Here is a 25190-nt window from a genome sequence, read left to right as displayed (position 1 = left end):
GACCTACTTACCGGCATCTGCACCTCAGACACGGAGCAGATGCGCTCAAGGCAAGCCCGTCTCTGCTCGTCCATGCCTCGATCGTGTCCAGTACCAGGAATGCGGGTCGAGTCACCATCCAGCGATACTTTGCAGCACTCCTCAAATCACTAGACTCCGGACTCTGTTCCCCCAACTGCTGCAGTGCCTGCCTTCATACCATGATAGGAGCTTTCACCTGCAGCCGCTGCCGGTTCTCCAGCATGTACCCACACGCATCCTACAGGCTAATACGAACAGTGCTTTCAACACCCCTCCCAATACACATGGCACTCACAACTGCACCTGTACCCCCACTTTACACCCCGTGCCACAGCAAAACTGCACGTCAAGACCCACTTGCATGCATGCTTCTCAACACGCGATCAATTAGCAAAAACACAATCTGCTTAGTAGCGACGCACCCGACATCCTCTTTATCACAGAGACTTGACTCAACCCCTCATCAGCTCCCGACATCGCCACGGCCATCCCAGTGGGCTACAAGATCGCTTAACAGCACCGCCTTCACAAGCCAGGAGGTGGACTCATTATTATCTACAAGGAATCCATCAAATGCACAACATCTACAGAGAACGCCACCCCATTCTCTTCAAGCTGCAAATCTCCGAAAACTTCACCCGGAATGGAACCCTCACCTTCTGATCACCCAGACCCGACCTACCTTTACCAACCTCATCAGCAACTATTTTGCTGCGCTCACCATTGACTCCAGAGTGTACGTTCTTCTCGGTGACCTCCACTTTTACCTGGAAGACCAAAACGTCCCCTACTCCACAGCACTCCTCGAAAGCTTGAGCAACATCGGACTCACTCAGTTAGTTTCAGAACTAACACACACCACAGGACACACACTGGACCCCATCTTTACCACAAGTGACAGCATCAAATACAACTCGGACACAATGCTTACTTGGACTGACCACTCCATCATCCACTTCCAAATGAACACACTTCAAGTCAACACCCCTTTTCAGCATTCCAAGTCGCAGCTGGGGCAAAATCACAGAAGTAGACTGGCTCAGTGCCCTCAGCATGGATCAACCCAGCCCCACAGATAACCTCGACAAGAACATCAACAACTTCAACATCTGGGTCAAGAACTGCGTGAACTCCCTCGCACCCATCAAACCCAACGAGCATAGTGGATCATACAAGAAAGCAAGCTGGTACACACAAGACCTCTGAGACACTAAACAACACCGTAAACCGCTAAAAAGGAAATGGAGAGCCAGACACGACACCACCGACGGAGCTACCTACAAGGGTGCACTCTGACACTATTATCAGCAAATAAGAGAGACCAAGAAAAAAAGCTCAAGTAGACCACAGCGAAGGAAGCTCCAACATCTGCAAGGAGATCTTCTGGATCGCTAAGTATTTCACGTTGCCCTAGCCACTGTCACCAACATTTCTGCCTCCCAACAACTCTGCAACAACCTATCCAACTTTTCCACAGCAAAACCGCAAACATCTGCAGTAACTTCGCACACCAACCCAACCCCAGAGAACTCATTGCTAACCTACCCACCACCAACCAAGAAGGCCACGTGACCAGATAAATAACCCTCACCAGAAACAACACAGCGGCAATCATGCGGACCACTCACTGAAGGCCCCCAATCAGCACCACCCCACCCACATCATCAACACCTTCATCACGCCTTCCAGGTTCCCAGATTAATGGAAACTTGCAGAAATCAATGCCCTCCTCAAGAAGCCCACAGCCTGACCAAATCAACTGAGCAACTTCAGACCCATCTCACTGCTTCCATATTCACCCAAAGTTATTGAGAAGGCCATCAACAAGCAAATCACATTTGACCTCAAACTTCACCATCTTCTAGACAACATTCTAGCAGGATTAAGAAAGAACCACAGCACCAAAACAGCACTCATCTCGGCCATCAATGACATTCAAATCATCCTGGACTGAGGAGAAACAGCGACCCGTATACCGTTGGACCTCTCTGCAGCCTTCAAGACTGTCTCCCATAACACCCTCATTAGAAGACTCCACAAGATCGGCATACAGTGATCCGCTCTTGCATGGACCTGTTCCTTCCACACAGGAAAAACCTAAAGGATCAGGCTGCCAAACATCACATCAGAGACCAAGAAATTGTGATGTGGAGTCCCACTGGATCGTCTCTCAGCCCCACCCTTTTCAACATGACACAGCTCGCGAATATCATCCGATCACAAGACATCATCGTCATCTCCTACACCAATGACACCCAGCTCATCCCCTTCCTGATGGACAAAACAACAACACCCAGAACTAACTTCACCTACTGAATGACCATGCTAGCAGACTGGATAATGCGAACCAGCTGCCTGCAGCTCAACTCCTACAAGACGGAAATACTGATATTCGGCAACAAGACCTCCCCAAGAGACTCCACCTGGTGGCCATCAGAGCTAGGATCAACACCCACAGACCACGCAAAAAATCTAGGGATTATTCTAGATGATAAGCGCAACCTGATTGCTCAAGTTACCCCAGTGTTAACCTCCTATTTACACCTCCAATGCATGCTGCGAAAAATCTTCAAATGGTTACCGCAGAACACCAGATGGACTGTCACGCAAACACTCATCAGCTGGCTCTACAGGGCCGGACTGGGAACCAAAACTGGTCCTGGTAAACTGCTTGGCCAGCCCCCTCGGGGTGGGTGGGCTGGCCGGGGCCGGCTTCAGCCGATTTTGTAACCGGGGGCTGAGATTGTAGCTATGCCTCAAAACTGGCCCCAGTTACAAAAACGGTCCTCAGGGGCCAAAACCGGCTCCCACCCTGGCGGCCCACCGGGGAAAAGTCCGGTGCCTGCTACAGCCAGTCCGGCCCTGACTCTCTACACCGAAATCTCCAAACAACTCCCACACAGGCTCCAGCCCATCCAGAACACAGCTGCAAGACTCATTCTCGATCTCCCATGCTGCACCCACATTACACCACACCTCAGGAAGCTTCACTGGCTCTCCATTCACAGGCGAAGTCAATTTAAAGTTCTCACTCACACATACAAAGCCCTACACATCGCAGGGCTAGAATACCTGAATAGCCAAATACACTTTCACCAACCCACCAGACACCCATGCTCTGCTTCCTTCTCACTTGCACATGTTCCCCACGTCTTCAAAAGCTATACTGGAGATCGCTTATTCTCCTACATTGCACGCAAGACATGGAACAACTTTTTCAACACAACGGAGTCCCCTCATCACTTCTTGAGTTCCTCAAGAAGCTGAAGGTCTGGCTCTTCGTATAAGCACCTTGGGGACCACAAACCTACACACCTGCAAGTGCCTGGATATCCTCTCTGTGATTAGTGCATTAACATAACAAACAAACAAAATATATATACTTATCTGTTTAAGGAAGATTTATCATCCGAGACAAAGAGAAATATCAGCTGCATACAGTGAAATTCTTTCATCCAGTGCAAAATTATCTCCTCCCATCGGAGGCATCTCACAAGTGTGTCCTCCTGATCCAGCACACCAAGACTCGAAGACCAGGTCAAGTAGTAGTGGTCATAAGTTGAAACCCTGCATTGTACCTTGTCACAATTTGCAGGGGTCCAGTAGGACTCTACTCGCTCCTACACATTGTTTTACTGTACACTAACTTGCCACAGGACCAGAATAACCACCCAAACCACTTATTTTAAAGTATAGGAAGCACATGAGGCCATTGGACTGAATCAAGTGTTTCCTCAGGACTGAGTGAAAGCGCCATAGGAGACTGAGTCACCTTGTTCGTGGAATCTACTAACCTATAGTCTTCTGCAATTCAGTCTCATACTTCTACTTCACATAAATTCTGTATGATCAGGGTGCACTAGCTTAACAGTTATTTTATTTGAGCTATTTTCTAGTATTTTGGCCTTACTTTTTGCATTATTGGCCTCTATGATGACCATCCATTCTCTGATTCTTCAGTTTGTATCTCAGTACATTAGAGGCCATTCTGAAGTCTGGAATTACACACTTCTTTTCTGGCCATCCCAGTCATTTGAAACAAGCGTTAACTTGCATTCCAGCTGATTACGAGCTGGCTGTCATTTTTAAACTTGTACCTTTTCTTTGCTGCATCGCGCCCGCATCCAAACTTGTACTATTTGAGCTGCTGCTTACCTCATTTCTCCCGCTCTAGACCCCGGTCCGCCCCGGCAGAGTGCCGTTTGCGCGGAGGGTCCCTGCACGAGCGCCACTTCCGGATTTGCACCACTTCCGCCCTGCCTCTCCACCGTGCAGGTGAGCGGGCTAATGGTTGCAGAGCTTTTTTCTATATCTTGCTCAGCTTTTGGCCTCGCAGGTCGACAATCGTGGCTACGGGCCACGGGCGTGTACCAGCGCTGCCGGTGAAGAATTTTAACTTGCATTCCAGCTGATTACGAGCTGGCTGTCATTTTTAAACTTGTACCTTTTCTTTGCTGCATCGCGCCCGCATCCAAACTTGTACTATTTGAGCTGCTGCTTACCTCATTTCTCCCGCTCTAGACCCCGGTCCGCCCCGGCAGAGTGCCGTTTGCGCGGAGGGTCCCTGCACGAGCGCCACTTCCGGATTTGCACCACTTCCGCCCTGCCTCTCCACCGTGCAGGTGAGCGGGCTAGTGGTTGCAGAGCTTTTTTCTATATCTTGCTCAGCTTTCGGCCTCGCAGGTCGACAATCGTGGCTACGGGCCACGGGCGTGTACCAGCGCTGCCGGTGAAGAATTTTAACTTGCATTCCAGCTGATTACGAGCTGGCTGTCATTTTTAAACTTGTACCTTTTCTTTGCTGCATCGCGCCCGCATCCAAACTTGTACTATTTGAGCTGCTGCTTACCTCATTTCTCCTGCTCTAGACCCCGGTCCGCCCCGGCAGAGTGCCGTTTGCGCGGAGGGTCCCTGCACGAGCGCCACTTCCGGATTTGCACCACTTCCGCCCTGCCTCTCCACCGTGCAGGTGAGCGGGCTAGTGGTTAACGTCGACTAGCATAAATGGCAACCTGGAGGACGCGCAGCGGACGAGCGCAGCGGGAGCGCCGACTTCGCGCCGAAGTCGCGCTTAAGTCAAGCCCGTCTGCGCCCGTCCGCGGCCGACCTGGGCCAGGGGCCTTGCATGCTGCTCAACGCATTACTTACACCTCCCAGGAACTTCGTTCATGCTTTTCCCGTGCTCCTCCTCCCCCTCACCTGATTGCCATTGCTCGGACTCATGGCATTCTCTCCCCTCTCTCTCCTAGCATGCCTCCGGCTGCTCCCTCTACCTCCCTCCCCCCCAACTCTACCACTCCCACACTTCCTAGGCCTAGCTCCTCTGGTACGCGCTCTATCTCTGTCGTGTACCTTAACACCCGCTCTCTTCCCAAACATCAGCTTGAGGTCTTCCAACTTCTCGAGGCTGGCAACATTGACATCCTGCTCCTCGTTGAAACTTGGCTACATGCGGACTCCTACCCTGACATCTTGGCCGCAATACCCCCGGGCTACTATATCCTCCATTCCAACAGGACCTCTGGTAGACCGGGTGGGGGAGTTGCTGCCATCATTCGCTCCAACCTGCAATTCACTTCTTTAACAACCACCCCTATACTGAATTCTGATATTCTTATGTTGAAATTTTCCTCTCCCAAACACTCCTTCATTTGTGTCTTAGTGTACCGTCCCCCTGTTAACATGCCCTCTTTCCCATCTTTGTTCAGCGATCTTATTTCGCAACTTACCTTTAACTCCGCTAGGATCCTGATCATTGGTGACTTTAACTACTGGCCATCTGATCCTTCTGAATCCTCCGTGTCACTTGAATTTTCTGGTTTTCTATCTGGCCTCAATCTTTCCCAACACATCTCAGTCCCGACTCACATCAAGGGCCATACCCTGGATCAGGTGTGGACTACTAATCTGGACATTTCCTCTCCTCTGGTGTACCCTTGTACCTGGTCCGACCACTTTTTCATTTCTTTTTCCCTACAAATCACTGCACCCACCCTCCCCCCTCCAACTCCCAATTTCTCTGCACGCAATTGGAAGCACGCTGATATTTCTCTGTTCCACTCGACCCTTGCTTCCACCCTACCCCCCAGCCATTCCGACTTGAACTCACAAGCAGCCGCTATGGACCTATGGCTGTCTCAAGCCAGCGACGCAGTCGCTCCAGCTAAATCCATTAAATCGAAGCGGCCCCACGACGCTCAGCGCTGGTTCACTGACCAACTCAAGGCCAGCAAACTCCTTCTTCGTCAGTCTGAGCGCCGATGGAGGCGTAACTATGATCCCTCGTTGAAGTCTGTTTACATCAACCTACTTAAATCTTATAAAAAATCCATCATCCTAGCCAAATCTGCTTATTTCTCCCAAAAAGTAATTAACTCTGCCTCCAAGACTAAAGAAATCTTTTCTATCGTCGCTGAACTTTCTCTTCCTGACCGTGTAACACCTCAGCCTCAGCCATCACAAGCTTTGTGCGACTCCCTCAATTCTTTTTTCATTGATAAAATTGCCACAATCAAAAAGAATATTCCCCCCACCACTATGTCTCACATCAGCGCCCTTCCCCCTCCGAACCCCCACTCCCTGAATGTTTTTCCCTCGATTTCTTTAGACACCTTCCGTTCACTACTCTCGGCTGTGGGCTCAGGCTCCCCCAAGGATTGTTGTCCTCCCCAAATCCTTAGAGATGCCTTCATGTCATGTCCCGACCCTCCTCTGGACCTCTTAAACCGGTCACTCTCCACAGGCTCTGTCCCTAATGCCTTCAAAAGCGCTGTGGTGGTACCTATTCTGAAAAAACCCGGTTCCGATCCTGCGGTACTGGGTAATTACCGACCTATCTCCCTTCTCCCATATCTGGGGAAGGTCCTGGAAGCCTATGCCACCCGTTGCCTGAGCTCTTTCATCGAGGAGACTCATTTCCTCGATGACCAACAGGCTGGTTTCAGACCCTCCCATTCTACGGAGGCAGTGGTGACAGCGGTTATGGACACGCTGAGACAGGGGGCGGATAAGAACTTGGCCCAGGCCCTGGTGCTACTTGACCTTTCGGCCGCTTTCGACACGGTCGACCACGACATCTTGGTCGACCGTGTCAGAAATGCCGGGATATCGGGCCTGGCCCTGTCCTGGATTGTGTCCTTTCTCCAACTCCGGACCCAATCTGTTCACCTATCCTCCTTTTCTGCCCCTTCCACCTCACTCTCTTGCGGTGTCCCCCAGGGTTCTGCTCTATCCCCCCTCCTGTTTAATCTTTATATGCAGCCTCTTCTGGTCTCCCTCCGTCACTCTTCTGTTACCACTTTTAATTATGCAGATGACTTACAACTTATCTTTCCTATTGACTCTTCTCCTCTTTCCTGCTCTAATTTCCAAACCACCATGCTCTCTATCTATGAGTGGATGAACTTCAGCCAGCTGAAGCTCAACCCTAGCAAGACAGAGCTGGTCCTGATAGGCGGGCCCCCTCATCCTTGGACTTCCAACTTCTGGCCCCCTGCCCTCGCCCCCCCCCCCCCATGCCCAGTTGACTCCGTGAAGAGCCTAGGTGTTGTCATCTCCAGCGACCTTTCGATGCGGCCGCACATCAATGCGGTTACCTCGGCCTGCTTTTTCCATCTTCGCAGGATCGGGAAGATCCGAAGGTACCTGTCCCCAGAGGCTCTTATCCTTGTCATCCTGGCTTTGGTTACCTCACGTTTAGACTATGCCAACTGTCTATACGTGGGGATTCCAGCCTACCATCTTCAACGGCTTCAACTGGTGCAAAACCAGGCTGCCAGATTAATTTTTCAGCAACCAAAACATCAACATGTCACCCCACTGTTAAAAACTCTGCACTGGCTCCCTGTTGCGCAACGATGCATCTTCAAACTTGGCTGCACCGTTTTCAAATCTCTTTTCGTCTCCGCTCCTGCTTTTATTTCTCTTTGCCTCCACCCTTACATCCCTCCCCGACACCTCAGATCCTCTGCCCACAATCTGTTGGTCACTCCTAGGTTCAGACGCAAGAAGCACGGTGGTGCTGCCTTCTCCTTCCTTGCTCCATCTACTTGGAACTCCCTTCCCCTCCCCATTCGGCTCATCCCGGACTATCCCTCCTTTCGCAAATCTTTAAAAACTCATTTGTTCCGTCTTGCCCACGGTTAGCTGTCCACTCCCCCTGCGCCCTAGCCCACTGTCTTCGAGCGCCAAGAAACCAATTGGTGTATGAGCGCGGTATCAAAATCCTTTAACATAACATAACATAACAAGCGTGCCTTGATTTTTTCAGCCATACATTAAACAAATTCAGCGCGTAGACAATTCGACTCTGCTACCTTTCCACTCTGCTGCTGGGCAATCATTGTAAATTGTAAATTGATACTTGTATAGCGCACTACTCACCCGCAAGGGTCTCAAGGCGCTTGTACGAATACCGCTGTGGAACCCATCCTGGCTTTCCCTGTGAGGCGTCCACTCCTGGGCACCCCCAAGGTGGAGGCCAGGCATCCTTAGCGTTGTGGGGGCCGTTGTGGAGATTAAGCAAGCTATTGCCCAGAGTTGCAGAGTGGGACTCCATGATTGGAATAGGCACCAAGGCGAGAATTATCAGGTCTGTGGAATTTTGAGCTCAAGACCCTCCGAGGCGGGGAATTTAACCCTTGTCCCGGGCTAGACCTCTGCATCAGGGTCTGCCGCTCTAATCATTGAGCCACACTCCTCCACTCATTGAGCCACACTTCTCCACTCATTGAGCCACACTTCCCCAATTTTCCCAACCTTTTCCATCATCGGGTTGGAATCCTGCAGGCTTTTTGTCTTCTACTGACAGCCTGTGGATTGCTATTTTCCCCCACAAAAGGTCCGGGACTGACAGTCACATCTACACTAACTGCATATGCAAATAAGCCATAAAGGACTGAGCTATTGACTCATCGCCCTTGATCATCATGGCCACATTAACACCACTGATCTATAGTATTTCTATCTCCTTTTTCCCTTCTGCGTAATCACACAGTCAGTTTCCTGGCCTTATTTCCCATTTCATTTAGTCTTTTCTGGATGCTTAAATACGGGTTCTTTGCTTCGTCGTCAAGTGGTGCTCTTGAATCGGCTTTTTCACTAATATCCTGTGATCTATTAACAAATAGGGGTAACATTTTGCTCTTTTTTTCTAATTGTATCAGTTCTTCCTCATATCCAAACTACATACATTAAAGGGGACCCAAGGGCAATTTAATGACCTGCTCTGAATACACGCCCACAGATGCCGCTTAGGAGTACCGACGGTTAGAGCGGTGCTTCACTAAAGTCCTGAGCCGCAGCCAGGTGGGGTGAGGTCTATACTTCTTACTAATCAGTCCATCGCTGAATGTGTGAGAAGACCTGGAACAGACATACCTCGAGGTTCAGGTGACATTTAAATGTCGTTCCAATACTATATTTCACTCACTTTTCAAACACTTCTGTCACACTTGGGGTTTTTTCTGTTTGCAGTAGCTATATATCTAAGGTCCTGAAGAAAGCAAGGCTATTGGCCGGATTTGCTGAAACATGTCGACCACGTTACATCACTAGACAGGTCATTAGTTTTACCCTGTCTTGGCTATTTTTAACATTGGTGTTAGGAGCTATACCCTATTAAAAAACTTTTTCTGCTCCTTAAACCAATTTTACTCACCCTCTTTATTTTCTTGGTATTTCCCTTGCACTGCACACTCTTTTTTACCCCGTCAGTTACTTTACCAACACACACGTTTCTGACCCTAATACCAACACATACTAACTAACAGGAAGGTTAATTTCTTTCTGCTAGAGAAACAAGATCCAGTATAGTGTTGGTCCTCGGAGCCCCAAATGATGAAGGGCGGTTCCGAGTGGTGACTGATGGGAGCCAGAGACCAGACACCGATCTTGATCTGGCACTTTAAATACCACTTCTTATCCAGTCATATGGCTAGTGGGAGCGTTACACCTTCACTGTCCTCAATATTTGCCTGTCTTACTCTTGAACCTCAGTTCTTCCTCAACCTCTCTAACGTTTTAAGTCTTCTTCTTTCTCCTCCCCATGATACTGGTATGGCTTGACCATGATAACTGTCCCTGGCTCTCCAAGTCTCAGCCAAGATTCTGTTTTGGCCCTAATCTACCTCATTGGACTACCAGAGAGATGGGGCTTCTGCTGTTTGATGCTGCCCTCGGCAACCTTTGGCAGACAATTACTGCCTTCACTCACTCTAGTTCCCACAGGCGCCCGATCACAAGCTGACAGTGGACTCCTGGACTTTGACCTCACTAGTGCCATGGCTATCCAGCGCCTCTGGTTTCACTTTATCGTGTGACTTCGCAGCCACTGATGTGGATGCGGAGGGCTTCAATCTCCACTCAACACAGCGGCATCCACAGAGAACAATGCATCAATATAGAGCCAGAGAGGCCCTTTTCAATCAAGGACTTGCCCTTCAGGCGGCCATATTGATTAACAGCCATCTTGAATCATGGCGGACGACGTCCCCTCTAATTGGAATTCTTGACCTAGCCTTAGAAAGAAAATCTAAAAACCTATTTATTGAACACGACCATCGATTGTATCTCTGTAGTATGCCTATACATATATAGACACAGCTCTTTAGTTTGTCCCTGTTTACAAAACAAACTGCACTGGTTAAGATCAGATTAAAGAAACCCTGCTGTTTGGTTATTTGGAATGAATTCCCTCCATCTACAGTACGTCTAAGTTCACTAATAATAGCATTTTATAGGACAATGGTCTAATCATTGTGTGACAAGTTCCCTAATTTTAACCAATCTGGTGTCAAAGTTGTTTCTTCTAAGTTAACATACCTCTTCGTGCTGTAGATAGGCCCTTAGAATGATATACGGTATGTTCTAAGGATGGGAATTCTTTACCTTCTCGGTCCACGACAGGAGCGTAGTAAATGAGAGAGGCCTCTGTTCTTGAATCCACAAACCCTGCAATAACAACACTTATTATTTTGTATTTTTACGGTTGAATTTTATTGTTTGGAAAGGTAACTGTCCAAACCCAACAAACGCATACCTTAAATACTACAAAACCGGTCTTCAGATATTTTTCAGAGCCAGAGCCCCCCAAAAAAGTTACCTGAGTGACTTCATTTTTGAAATGTCATTCAAGTTAGTTGTAAAAGAGCCAGTTGTGTGCGTGCCTTAACCACGTGTGTGACTGTCCTAAAATCTATGTTTGAGACCTATTTGATGGAATCTCCCAGGCAAGTTAAAGGCTCTAAAAATACTCTTAACATAGGTTGAGCCCCTGACAGTCAAATTCATTTCATGGCAGCCAGAACCAGTTCACACTGAACCTCAATTTCTGGGGGGCGGCATTTGACAAATAAAACAATCTCGTTAGTTAAGAAACACATCACTATGCCTAATTTTTTCGTAAAATCACGAGCAAAATATAATAGTGCTTGAAAAAATGTAGATTGTCTATGCAGTTAGAGACAGGTGACTTTCTTTCATCATAGCATACGTTAAGAATGAAACACCACTTGTCGAAGAGTATGAGAGTTTTCAAAAAGGCAAGCAACCTCTTTTTTTCTGCTCTGAGTACTTTTGCTCTCAAAACCTTCATTGTTCTCTTGATGTTGTGTTCCATTTTTGCTGCCAAGGGAGGCAATTGATTAACTTTCAGAGATTCTGTGGTGTTTCAAAAATGTTCCTAACTTAAAATCTCCAGAGTAGTTAGCGGGCTGTGCTTTTGAGAATGAGGCTCAAAGTCTTGCACAGATCTACTTTATCTACACCCACCAAATTCTGCTTTTGTAGGCGCATGCTGTAGGTGAATAGTTTAAAATAGAAGTTTAAAAATGTATTTTTTAAAGTTTGTGACGCGTTTGTGGGTGGCCCGCTTGTTACTGTCTTGCACTTCAGTTGTTGTTGAACTTCTGCAGGGTGACTTTTTAGAGTAATTGATACTGTAACTGAACGAGAATAGCTTTGCAACCCTTGCTGACGCTCCTATAGACTGTTGGGTTCCTTCCTGAATGTCCTGTTTTCTGCCACCAACCTCAATGCTGATCTCCTGTCTGGTCTCCTTATTGTAGCCTTTTCTTCCCTCCAGCTGTCACGTGTTCCAGTTTTCTCTCCCACCCACCCCTTCTTCTCCTTCCCCTATGTTTACCTGATGTGCCCAAGTACCTTTCTTCCCCCTACTTACCTGGTTAGATATTCTTCTGCATTTCCCCACCTTCAATGTATGATTTCCATCTACGTTCACCTTGGCAGGTCTATCACTGTGCCTGCACTTTGTCCGGCTCAAATCTCTCCTTTGCTGATTTACCGCGTCAAGTCTCTCTTAACTGATTTGCAGTTGACGACATCAAAGGTAGATGACGCAAAGCAACAGTCTGAGACCAGGTGAACCTTTAAAGTATTGCATGACCCTGATTTTCTAACAGACTTCTGGGAAATTGGAAAATTGCTCCTCTATGGCTCTTTCCACCTTTGGAAGTGCTGGATTATTGGGGGTCTAGTCAGATTCTAGATCCAGCAGACATTACTGAACCAACAGTGCACGCCCCATTGAAAGGTGCTGTGTACCGTTGCAATCGACCAACACTTCGACACAATCTGCCGTACCCTGACAGTGCTTGATTTGGGCAGAAGGTTGCCGGTGGGGGGCACAGCCAATTATTTTTCTTCATCTTATATTTTACTGAGTACAAGAGAGGAAAATTACACAATTCGGAAAAACGGATGAAGAGAAGATGGCAAAACCGTCACAAAAAGAGAAAGCAGGAACCTGCAGGAGTGAGATAAGGGGCATGGAATGTCTGGTAGTGGACTAAGGATGCATGAGGTGGATTCAAGGCTTCCTGTCTTATTATTCCCCAAGAAATCTCTTATATTTAATGCTGGTCTAGCCTAATATAATTACCTCACTTAAAGGGCCATTACCCCTTCTTTTGTTCGAGCTTCAGTCTGACTAGGAGGTAGGACTCTCAGGTTGGTGTCATTTCAGAGGTGCTTAGGAGGTAAACTATGATTTTGAAGCAGATTTCTTACTTTTCAAGTACTGCCTATAAGAGATATGATTCCACTATAAAAAATTCGAATATATCTGTTTATTTGATTCATCATTCTAATAGCCATTTATATTGCACTTACTAATGAATGTTTATTTCTACCCAAAGGAATCCATTTTTGCAACCTTGGAATAATGCAAGACGTAGAAAACAAGAAGGTTCTAAACGCAGGCATTGCTATTTCCTTGACGCTTCTTGATCCCGGTTTATACGTTATTAGCTCACAAAGATATATTACAACTATGCAAAAAAACAATTACTGTTTTTGAGGTCTTGAAATATAGAGAATATACAAACTCAGTGACTGAGTATTAGTCCAATGTTACTGTATTCTTGAATCACAAAAATTTCTTGTGATATAAGAATAAAGTAACATTGGACTAATACACAATCACTGAGTTGGTATATTCCCTATATTTCAAGGCCTCAAAAACAGTCCATGTTTTTTGCATAGTTGTAATATATCTATTAGGTGTATGCTTGTAGAGTAATTTTACTGTTAAAAAAAAAAACTTTAGTAGCGGGTTATGCCTCCTGAACCCCATAAAATTGCTGAACTATAATGACACAGAGCATAAGTCTTGGTTCGCGCCTAGCAAATCTGTCGCACAGGGTACACAGATCTACAACGCCTCACTTTAGACAGCAGAACTACAGCAGAATAATTCCTCCACTGGCACAGAGCACGTTACTGGCGTTTACAGGGAGACATTTCTCATGCTGCACACCTGTTCCATGCTGAGGCCTAGCACAGAAGAACCTTCACACAACATTTATGCTATGAATTTAGAAAGCACAGCTAGTTTCATTTTACACTCACCTTACAATCATTGACCTCAGTCAGGCGACCTGTCACTTAGATGATGTAGCACTTTCAGCCCTTAGCAATAAACTGCACAGCTCTTTCTCGGGCAGCACAGCCTTTACTTATTGAGACCTCAGACAGCAGAGCCATTGGTTGTATGAGGAATTAGACAACTGAACGAATATTTTGGCTTTCAGCTATCTTTCAGGCCCTAGACAGCATCCATCAATCACACTGCTCCTATTGTGCGACTTATTCAACTGTTCACCAGCCTATTGAGTTGTAGAAGATCACAGTAGGAGTCGGTAAGGCGCTAGGAACCCTCACTTGAAAAACAGCTCCTGCGCTGGCTGTCCACTCTTCACCTCACCCTGCAGGTTCAGAATTGTACTCCGGATTACTGGGGTTGGTTTCAGTTTGACAGCAGACCGGACTTTTATATAACGGCCTGCTACTAAACCTTTGTGCACAGTATATCTCGCCTAATCTCTCTCATATTAGCCTCTTTCCATCGTTTTAGGTCTTTCCACCAGATGCATCAAAGTTATGTTTTGCGAGTCCTTAATAGCGAATTTTAAGGAATCACTATTAAAGACTCGCAAAACGGGATGCATGTAGGAATCGCAATATTATTTGCGAATTCTACTAATTCATTATTTGCGATTCGCTAATTGCGAATCGCAAATAAGGAATGGCTTAATGAATCGCAAATGTGCTGCAATTTCAAGGGTGCCAGGGTGTCCAAAGGACACCCTGTTGCACCCCTGAAATGGTAATGTTCACTGGTGTTGCGCACACACACATGTCCCAAGGACATGTGTGTGTGTGTAATATACAACTTAGAAAAATGCACTAAAAGGCATATTTCTAAGTTTTTGCTTTTTACCACGTAGTTTGAATTCGCAGTAAATAGCGACCCCAGATTTCGATCTCGCAATCTTCGAATGGTTCATGCATTGCATTTAAGGAATCGCAAATTACGATTCTTTAAATGCAGTCGCAATTTGAGAACTCGCAATTATTTGCGAATTCTTAAATTGCGAGTGCATGAACCCTTTATACATCTCAAATGCCATTTTTGCGGGCACAAACGGCAGAATTTTGAGATTTGCACCATTACCGCTCGCAAAAATGCTTGATGCATCTACCGGTTTGTCTCCCACATTGATTTTCTCTCATAGGGAGTGTAGCTGGCAATGGTGCATCAGGTGCAGTGACAAATCAATAAAGGACAGCCTTGTGGAAAAACACCAAGTGTCTAGAAAGGAAAGAAGAAGGAGAAAAACTCAGAGGGGAGGGACAATACCAAAGAAGTTTTTAAGAACCCTCACTCACCAACCTAGTGGTGACATGCTTCATCACTGGGTTCCCACTGGAAAGACCTAATGTCTTTCCAGTGTGCTTCAACACCTGTTTACAGCGGAGCTGGTTTTGTGTGTGTTGAGGGTGTTTTGTGAAGCCAAATCAAGCTAAGTGAGTGCAAATAAAATAGAAAAAATTAAAAAGTGCAAGTCCGTGACTTTCAAACATTTTATTACTAGTCCGGTTTGCATTGGTTAAAAACAAGGGTGAATGGACCATAGGTGTGGCCTCAATTATGGTAGACCCCTAGTCCATATAAGTGAATTTGGTCGACATGTTTCTGCTTATGACGAGCCCGAGCCGCTCAGCTTTCTTCAGGACCTTAATAGTGTGATCCTCCGGTGGTGTACACGCCCTAAGGTGCACCCTGCCGTGAGGAAATTGTGTAAAAAATTGGAAATATTGTCTTATTTAAAAAAAGAATGTTTATACTTAAAGCCGTTTTAGACCCAGGTAGCAATTTTGCTGGAGTCGTGTACCTGTGGGGAAGAAAGATTTCAGTAATTAGAGAGAAATATCCCCAATAGATACAGTATTGCAACTGATCATTATTGTTGTGTCCCATCACCCAAACAGGAGAAACACCTATCTAGTTAACTAATCATGATAAGTGTTTTATAGCCTTGGTCGCATTACATTAGTAGGTATAAGGTATCATACCAGCCTCTACCAAATTGTAAGCGTTACTGTGTCCCAAGTATTATGCGACAACATTTTTTTCAACTCTGAAAATTACATAGAAGGGTCTAAATGTAGTGTGTCTTCAAGACTCATGAGACAACATTTAAGCCCAACATTTCACTATTTGACAGTGAGTGAAATAGAAGTTAACAATGACTGCAATTCATCAAGCTACACTAATCACATCTTACGCTAAAAACGGAATATTCACACACTCCTTGGTTTAGAAAGGTTTCAAACCGCATGAACAATAGAACAAAGTAGAACAAAAGGTCCCGCTTTAAACTTACAGGAGGTACATCGATCCAGAACCTCATGGGCACATAACGCGGTGTGGGGTAATCTTCACGCTGCAAACTATGCAAACGGAAGAAACAAACAAACCGGAATGTATTGATTATGTACCACCCGAAATCCACATAGGGTCAAAAAAGACGTTTTTAAGTATGGGCGTCCTACCATGAATCCCCGGTTACTTACATTTCTGCAACCGACTCCCCTCTCTGCACCTAATCAAGCACCACCGCGGCCCGGACTGAACGCCGAGACGTCGGTGTTCTTGCTATTAGTTCTTCCTGGTTGTACCACGTGACTTCGAAGGTCACGTGGTCTATCAAAACAGAGTGCTGGATTTTTAAAGGAGACATGTGCAATTACAGGCGTGTGAGCCGTCTCAAATGTATTTAGAAGTATATTCCGAAGGTATTTAGGAATGCAAAGTTGGTTGTAAACCGAGTCGCTGTCATTCTCGGATTTCATTACCTTTCACACACAGTAGGGCTCAGCCTGGGACAGCTGTTTTATCGTTATACACACTTTTTTATGAGGGGCAGAGCGTGCATCAGATAGTGGGGATCCCCTAACAACTTTCAGAAGGTGTTGAGTATAGCGTGACCGGTCTCTCAGACAGAACATTTTCACCCAGATCTGAGCTAATTTTCTCTGTATTGTTGGGTAAGTAATTTGAATCTGATTTGTTTGAGCCTGGAGAGCGCTATGTACACTCCTTGATCATTATTGCTGAATTAGGTTATATTGAAATGTAGATATATTAAGCTTTGTTCTAAGTGTATTATATCAGAGCACAGGGATCACTATATGTGTTCCAGGATCCCTATTGATCTGTGTGACTGTATTATGGTTTAGGAGTCCCTCTATGTAAAGGTGTTTCCGTAATTCTGTTAGGAATTAGTGTGGTGAATTCCAGAACCTATGTTTCATATTAGTGTTACTTAAGGGGCCCATACAGTACTTTTTAGTGGGGTTTGTCAGCGTCGTAAGACCAGTCCCCACGGAATGTCATCATTGAGGCCTGAGCGGTGGCTAGATAATCGATGGATCCACCGTTGCTCCTTTTCAAAAAGCATCTTCTCATCACCCAAGACCTGTTCCACAACAGTCCACCGCATGTCGTTCGGTGTGTGATTCTTTTCTATAAAATGGGCAGTCAGCTTGGTGGTACTCCGTTTGCATCGAATATTACTGCGATGTTCACAGATTTTGAGCTTCACACGTCTTGTGGTCATACCAACGTAATTTAAGCCGCATGTGCAGATGATCAAATATATGACATTGCTGGTATTGCAGTTGGTATGGCTTTGTTGTTCCCATTGCTTGCCTGGTTCCAAGTTCAAATATTTGGTATGGGTGGTTAAATGGCAGATGCTACAATCGCCACATGGAAAGTGCCCCGCTACAGGTGGCAATCTCCAAGAGGATAGTATGGTGGATTCCTGTTTGTTCTGTGTCTTCTTGGGACGAGTATGGACTAAAGAGTCCTTTAAACTGGTAGCTCTTTTGTAAGAAAAGAGGGGTTTTTCCCAGTTAAGTTGGTTGCTCGTCACGATCCTCCAATTCTTTTGAATGCTGCGACTCACTACATTAGACAAGCTGTTGTACGTGGTTACACATGTTAGAGGGATTTCCTCGATGTTCTTTGGGTATGTCTCCAAGAGTGCGTCTCTGTTCTGATTAGTCGCCCTCTTCCGACTTTTTTGTAGTATTTCCCTCGGGTAACCTCTGTTTAGTAACTTCCCCGTCAGGTCATCAGCTTGTTTTTTGTAGGTGTTCAGCTCACTGCAATTGCGCCTCAGGTGAAGATACTGCCTGTAGGGGAGATTCTCCCTTAGAGGGCGAGGGTGAAAACTGCTGAACAACAAGAGATTATTCTTGGTTGTTGGTTTGTAGTAAGTTTGGGTCTTGAGAAGATGTTCATTCTTGTTGATCGTGATGTCTAAGAAAGTGACACTTTCTCTGGCGTATTCAGATGTAAACCTCAAATGTTGATCACAGGTATTCAGCCAAATGAGGAAGGGTTGTAAGGAGGCTTCATCTCCTTGCCACAGCATCAGAATATCATCGATGTAGCGTTGCCACAGAACGATGTTGGTGGAAAATGGATTGGTGGGCGTCAGGATATGTTTTTTCTCAAAACTGTACACATACAGTCCTGCCACCGAAGGGGCAAAAGTGCTGCCCATAGATGTCCCGGTTGTTTGCAGGAAAATTTGATTTTCGTACTCGAAATAATTCCTTTTTAAGGCGAGGGTGGCGCAGTCCACCACGAATCCCCTTGGAACTGTGAAGTCCCAGGGGGCCTGGTCAAGAGCATCTGCCACTACCTTGATGGTATCATCCTGTGGTATACAGGTATAAAGGCTCTCAATGTCCATGGTGACTAGGAGTATGGGTTCATCGGGTATCTCAACAGTCTTAAGCAAGGCTAGAAGGCTTTTGGTATCCTTGATGTAAGTCTCAGTGGATTGGATTAAAGGCTTCAGGAAGAAATCGCAATATTGCGAAAGGGTTCCAATAGTGAACCAATCCCCGAAACGTTCGGGCGTCCAGGTGGAGGGTGGACGTTCTTATGTGTTTTCGGCAGAGTGTAGAAATATGGTAGTCTGCCAGGGGATGATGTTAAAAAGTCGGCTTCTTGCTTCGAAATCCATCCATCAAACTCAGCTTGTGAGACTAATTCTAGGATCTCATCCCGAAGATTGTCAGTTGGGTCTTCATTTAGAACAGCATAGTTATTTGCATTGCTCAATAGCCGTTTGCATTCGGTGTCATAGGCTTGTTTATCCTGCAGCACTATTCCCCCGCCCTTGTCAGCACTTTTAATCACTATATTATCATTTTCTTTCAATGATTGTATAGCTTGATATTCAATTGCTCTCAAGTTTTTGTAAACAGGCGGACAGGAGAGTGCTTCTACTTCATGTAAAACAGCCTGCTCGAAAGCCAGAACTTCAGGAGGTACAAGATGAGCGGGTTTCATAAAATTAGATTTGAGTCTGAACGGTGTATCATTTTTGGTCACTTCAGTTGGTTCATTGTCCTTATGCTTGATTAGTTGCAGAGAGGGGAGTCGGTTGCAGAAATGTAAGTAACCGGGGATTCATGGTAGGACGCCCATACTTAAAAACGTCTTTTTTGACCCTATGTGGATTTCGGGTGGTACATACTCAATACATTCCGGTTTGTTTGTTTCTTCCGTTTGCATAGTTTGCAGCGTGAAGATTACCTCACACCGCGTTATGTGCCCATGAGGTTCTGTATCGATGTACCTCCTGTAAGTTTAAAGCGGGACCTTTTGTTCTACTTTGTTCTGTTGTTAATGCGGTTTGAAACCTTTCTAAACCACGGAGTGTGTGAATATTCCGTTTTTAGCGTAAGATGTGATTAGTGTAGCTTGATGAATTGCAGTCATTGTTAACTTCTATTTCACTCACTGTCAAATAGTGAGATGTTGGGCTTAAATGTTGTCTCATGAGTCTTGAAGACACACTACATTTAGACCCTTCTATGCAATTTTCAGAGTTGAAAAAAAATGTTGTCGCATAATACTTGGGACACAGTAACGCTTACAATTTGGTAGAGGCTGGTATGATACCTTATACCTACTAACGTAATGCGACCAAGTCTATAAAACACTTATCATGATTACTTAACTAGATAGGTGTTTCTCTTGTTTGGGTGATGGGACACAACAATAATGATCAGTTGCAATACTGTATCTATTGGGGATATTTCTCTCTAATTACTGAAATCTTTCTTCCCCACAGGTACACGACTCCAGCAAAATTGCTACGTGGGTCTAAAACGGCTTTAAGTATAAACATACTTTTTTGAAATAAGACAATATTTCCAATTTTTTACACAATTTCCTCACGGCAGGGTGCACCTTAGGGCGTGTACACCACCGGAGGATCACACTATTAAGGTCCTGAAGAAAGCTGAGCGACTCGGGCTCGTCATAAGCAGAAACATGTCGACCAAATTCACTTATATGGACTAGGGGTCTCCCATAATTGAGGCCAGACCTATGGTCCATTCACCCTTGTTTTTAACCAGTGCAAACCGGACTAGTAATAAAATATTTGAAAGTCACGGACTTGCACTTTTTTAATTTTTTCTATTTTCTTTGCACTCACTTAGCTTGATTTGGCTTCACAAAACACCCTCAACACACACAAAACCAGCTCCGCTGTAAACAGGCGTTGAAACACACTGGAAAGACATTAGGTCTTTCCAGTGGGAACCCAGTGATGAAGCATGTCACCACTAGGTTGGTGAGTGAGGGTTCTTAAAAACTTCTTTTGTATTGTCCCTCCCCTCTGAGTTTTTCTCCTTCTTCTTTCCTTTCTAGACACTTGGTGTTTTTCCACAAGGCTGTCCTTTATTGATTTGTCACTCTTTTGTTGTTTAATAATAGTAAGAAAAGGGGTGTAAGAGTGAACATCTAAACCCTTTCTCTCCTGTTGTTCTTGGTTGGTGCATCAGGTGCAGTGACAGAGGAACGAGGCTCCCACTGGCCTTCCTTGCATTAGGGCTCATGCAACCTAGCTACCCACTCTCTCTCGGAAGTCATAAAATCAAGAAAGGGAGATTATATGAAAACATTAGCATCCCCTCCGTTCTCCTTGCCACTCTCTGAGGCCCAGTTTTCCATTTGCAGAGGTCTCTTGTAATCTTAAAATGCCACTCGTGAGTCAGTATCAGGCAGTGGCAGAGAAATGCTGAAATACAAATGTACACGGTTAAAAACATGAATGCGACCGTGGATGGGCGGCAAGGAATCAATTGGAATCAGCTGGTTTATAGCAGAACTCGTTCACAAAGAGTATGTTCAAAGTACATCATGTGTCGTCTTATGCTTGTCGTCTGAGTTGCACCATAACTGTCATTTAAATTTGGCACAGAACATCCCGATCATCTTTAAACTGCTTTGGGTGCTGTAAATGTTATTTTCACGAAAATACTTTGTTTTTGCAGATGGAGTGCCTCCTCGCAGTGCCATCTGCACTGTGAGGGGGCAACTGGAAGAGATTTTCATAATTGAAAATTCGTTGCCAGTTTGCAATTAGCCGGTATTCTTTTTTTTTTTTAAGAACTGTGTGTTTTATGTTGTTCAAATAATGTGTTCTGATCTTGTAGATGTAGCTAGCATTGTACTGTTTGTTGCCACTTCTATGACTTGGTTTTTTGGGCATTAATTCTTCTAGTTCATGGCATTATGTGGTAATAGCTGAATGCTTGCAGGTAGATTTGTTTACTTTATCGATTCCTTTATAGGTTGCACACGCACAGTAATGACTGATTCTCTGAAGTGATCACTTTAGGTACTCCAGTAGATCCCTTTTAGTGCTGTGGTGGTGGGTCGCTCACCCAACTCCCACAGGTCTCTGCAGACTCAGCAGTGGTGACAGTGGATGGGTTGGAGTAGATGGTTGGAATATGAGCGTTGTGGAGAACCAAGGGAGGCGGGGGGGTTCTATGTGCTGACCGAGTCTATCGTAGGGCTGCTGCCAGTACAGACCTTGCTGTCTGCTTGAGATGGAGAGCATGACATTTGGAGAACTGCCTACTTTCAAAATGTTTTCACCGTCTGGGGTGGGGGGGTGGGGGGTTGGATGTTATGCCAGACACTGACCTATTTCCACTTCTACATTACTCAATAATGCAAAAAAAAATCTTATGAGCTGCTGCTGATCTCCAGCGGAGGTGACAGACACCATACATCAACAAACGCCTGATCTTCCACCTGCTAACCAGACACATACGATCTGCTTCCCTCTCCCTCACAGACACTCCATGGATCCGCTTAACCAACAGCGGAGGACGCTCCACGCAGCTGTCAGTCAAGGCATGAACAACCTCCCCCCACACCTCAGGACTGCACCGTCCCTCCAGCAAGTCAGGAAAGAACTAAAGACCTGGATGTTTGAAAGATCAAAGCACCAGGCAGAAGTCAATATTTCCAGCTCCTCAAGACCTTCACAGATGATTTTCCGCACTTTATAAACATTTATTGATTGATTGATTGACAGACACCCACCTGCTCATCTAGTGGGCAGCACCACCATACACGAGCTGTAAACCTACTCTATACCCACCCTTGGTGCTCACAGTTTGTTTTCACCTCTTCAACAGCTGACTCTGTGATACTGTGTGACACATGGTGGGACCATATAGGCACTTGGGATAATATAGAAGGCAGAGGGAAGACCTAGAGAGTGGCAAACATAAATTGGCTGGTAAGGTGCAATGTATTTTAATATTGTATCAGGAAGATATTTGGGAAAGATGAAAGGTTGCAGAGTCACATCTATCCTTTTTTTCTTCTCCAAAAGTTTATGGGAAAAAGGGAATGGATATAGTGATGACCAATCGGAGGATGGGATCATGTCAGGTTTCAAGGTATTTCTTTTGGGGGGAAGGAGTTAGGGGAGTTAGGGAAAACTCCCTAGCTCCTCATATTTTCTTAGGTGATTTCAACCTTCATTGGAATAATGCAAATGATCATATTGTTGGCTGTTTTAAAGAATTTATATCAGAGCAGGAATTATCGCAATTCTGTGACAGCCCAACGCATAACAAGGGAGAGACTCTGGACCTCATCATTGCAAAAGCTAACATCATTCTACTGGAATCCATCACACCCTGCGATTGGTCTGATCATCACTGCATCCTCTTCTCTATCAATACTGAAGTTATGCATAAAAGGGGTGAACCATCAAAGTTAAAGCAATGGAAACGGAATCTACAAAATATCAAGCCCATCTCCTTAGTAAACGAGTGCAACTCCGCTCTGACCCTCACAACGGACATAACTGATGTACATGACCTTACATCCTTCTACAGTGACAAGATACTTGAAACTCTGGACTCCACAGGAAAAAAATGTCTCCACTAAGATTTCCAAGCCTTGGTTCAATGAAGACCTGAACTTGGAACGTAGACAGCTTAGAGCTGCTAAACGTCTTTGGAAATCGACTCCTACCTCTCCCAACCTGGAACATCTCAGAAAATTAAGGAATTTGTACAATAGGAAGATTCTTAAGGCGAAGGCAGACTTTTTCCGAACTCAGCTGAACCTAGCAAGTAACCGACAAAAAAAACTCTTTGAAATTATCAAGCAACAATCTTGCAATACAACTAACTACAGTGAATTAAATGACCTGGCCACTCCTTCATGTGATGAGCTTGCCAATTTCTTCCATGAAAAGACTAGAGCTATTGAGCTAGACATCCAATCAAAATGGACCCCCTGCCAACCTATGACACTAAACCCCAAACCGGGTGGTTTATTTGAAGCTCATTCTAATTTTATCAACCCAAGGGAAGTTGCAAAAAACAACGCCTCCTGGCACACCTTCGCACCAATATCTCAACAAACTATCTACAACACTCTCCAAGCAATCAACCCTTCCAATAATTTCTCGGATCCCTTGCCACCTGCCCTTTTCAAGATCTTAAAGACTCCTATACTACCATTATGGTCTAAAATTGTAAACGCCTCCCTGGCTCAAGGTGTCATTCCGGACTGTCTTAAAATAGGAAGGGTCACTCCTATTCTAAAGAAGGCTGACGCTTCTCCATCTGATCCTAACAACTACAGTCCTATAACCAATATCCCCACCTTGGCTAAACTATTGCAGAAATGTGTTCAAATACAATTATGTTATCACATTGAGAACTTCAACCTCTTAGACAGTCACCAATCGGGCTTCTGAAGTGGACACAGCACAGAATCTGCACTCACGCATATTATGGATGATACAAAGCTGGCTCACCAACAACCATCTGATGCTGAATACCAAAAAAACTGAATTCATTCTCATCTCACCAACAAACTAAACTCCAAAGATAGACCTCTGGTTAAAACACCTAACCTGCTTTGACTGTGTCCCCCACATCATAGACTCGGGGAAATCCCTAGGTGTCACCATTGTCAAACATTTGAATATGCAGTCGCACATCTCTACGGCCACCAAGGGAGCTAATCACAAAATGAGTATACTAAGGAAACTTAAACCCTTCCTCCCTCAGGCTGACTTAAAAGTTGTTCTACAAGCTCTTGAACTTCCTAGATTAGACTACGGAAGCACCACTCTCTCTGGTCTCCCTAAATACAGGCTTACACCACTGAGAGCAGCTCTGAAAGCTGCTGCCAGACTGGTATCAGGAACCAAAAGAAACAGCCACATCTCACCAACCTTGAAAGCACCGAACTGGTTGCCGTATGAAGCAAGAATACACCTTAAAGTGCCGTGCATGACGCACAAAGCAATTCACAACAATACACCCAGCTACTTGGCACTAAAGTTGGAAAAATCTGGAGGCTGCAGACAACTACGAAGTGCGGGTACTCTACTTCTAAAACCCCAATCCTTCCGGAAGAAGAGAACAGGCTGTAGAGCTTTCTCAGGGATTGCTCCAAAGGTTTGGAACTCTCTACCTCCCCAGTGCATGGAATCACCTCCCTTACTGTATTAAAAAAGGAAGTAAAAAGTCTACTAATGAACAAATTCATATCCTAAATTTAAGTATGGGTTGTATTTGACTGTATATCTTTTCATCACATCCCCCACAATTGTTGCTGATTAATGTTTTCGATGGATGTAGATCTGTTTCAGCTCTCTCACTTTTATATATCTACCTTTAATTGTTCTAGGAATTTGATTGGCTGACTTCATAATGTCTAATGTACGTTGTTCTACAGATGCTATTGCTGGTCTTTTACCTCTTATATGTATATACTTTTCATTTATATCTCTGGTATGACAAATTGACATTATGTTTTTGTTGATTACCTCTACCACGGTTATTCTTCTATTGTAAAGTGCTCTGATGCCCTTGTGGGTCACGTTCGCGCTATATAAGACTTTATAAATAAATAAAATAAACCCAAATTAGATGACGTTGTAGTAGGGCTGATGTGCCACCCCAAGGCTCATTACAGCTCCAACCAGTAGGAACTTTGGAGTAGAGGA

The 25190-nt window shown here is 45.2% G+C and overlaps 1 protein-coding gene across 1 annotated transcript in view; it reads left to right on the top strand.

Annotated features, from left to right (window-relative positions):
• Positions 1-25190, top strand: part of NME7 (NME/NM23 family member 7) — an 835246-nt gene that overhangs the window by 226687 nt on the left and 583369 nt on the right. The window lies entirely within an intron of this gene.

The sequence above is a fragment of the Lissotriton vulgaris genome, chromosome 8, assembly GCF_964263255.1.
Source record: "Lissotriton vulgaris chromosome 8, aLisVul1.2, whole genome shotgun sequence".
Classification (NCBI taxonomy): domain Eukaryota; kingdom Metazoa; phylum Chordata; class Amphibia; order Caudata; family Salamandridae; genus Lissotriton; species Lissotriton vulgaris.
The sequence above is the reverse complement of the archived record's forward strand: the minus strand, read 5'-3'. Positions and strand labels throughout refer to the sequence as shown.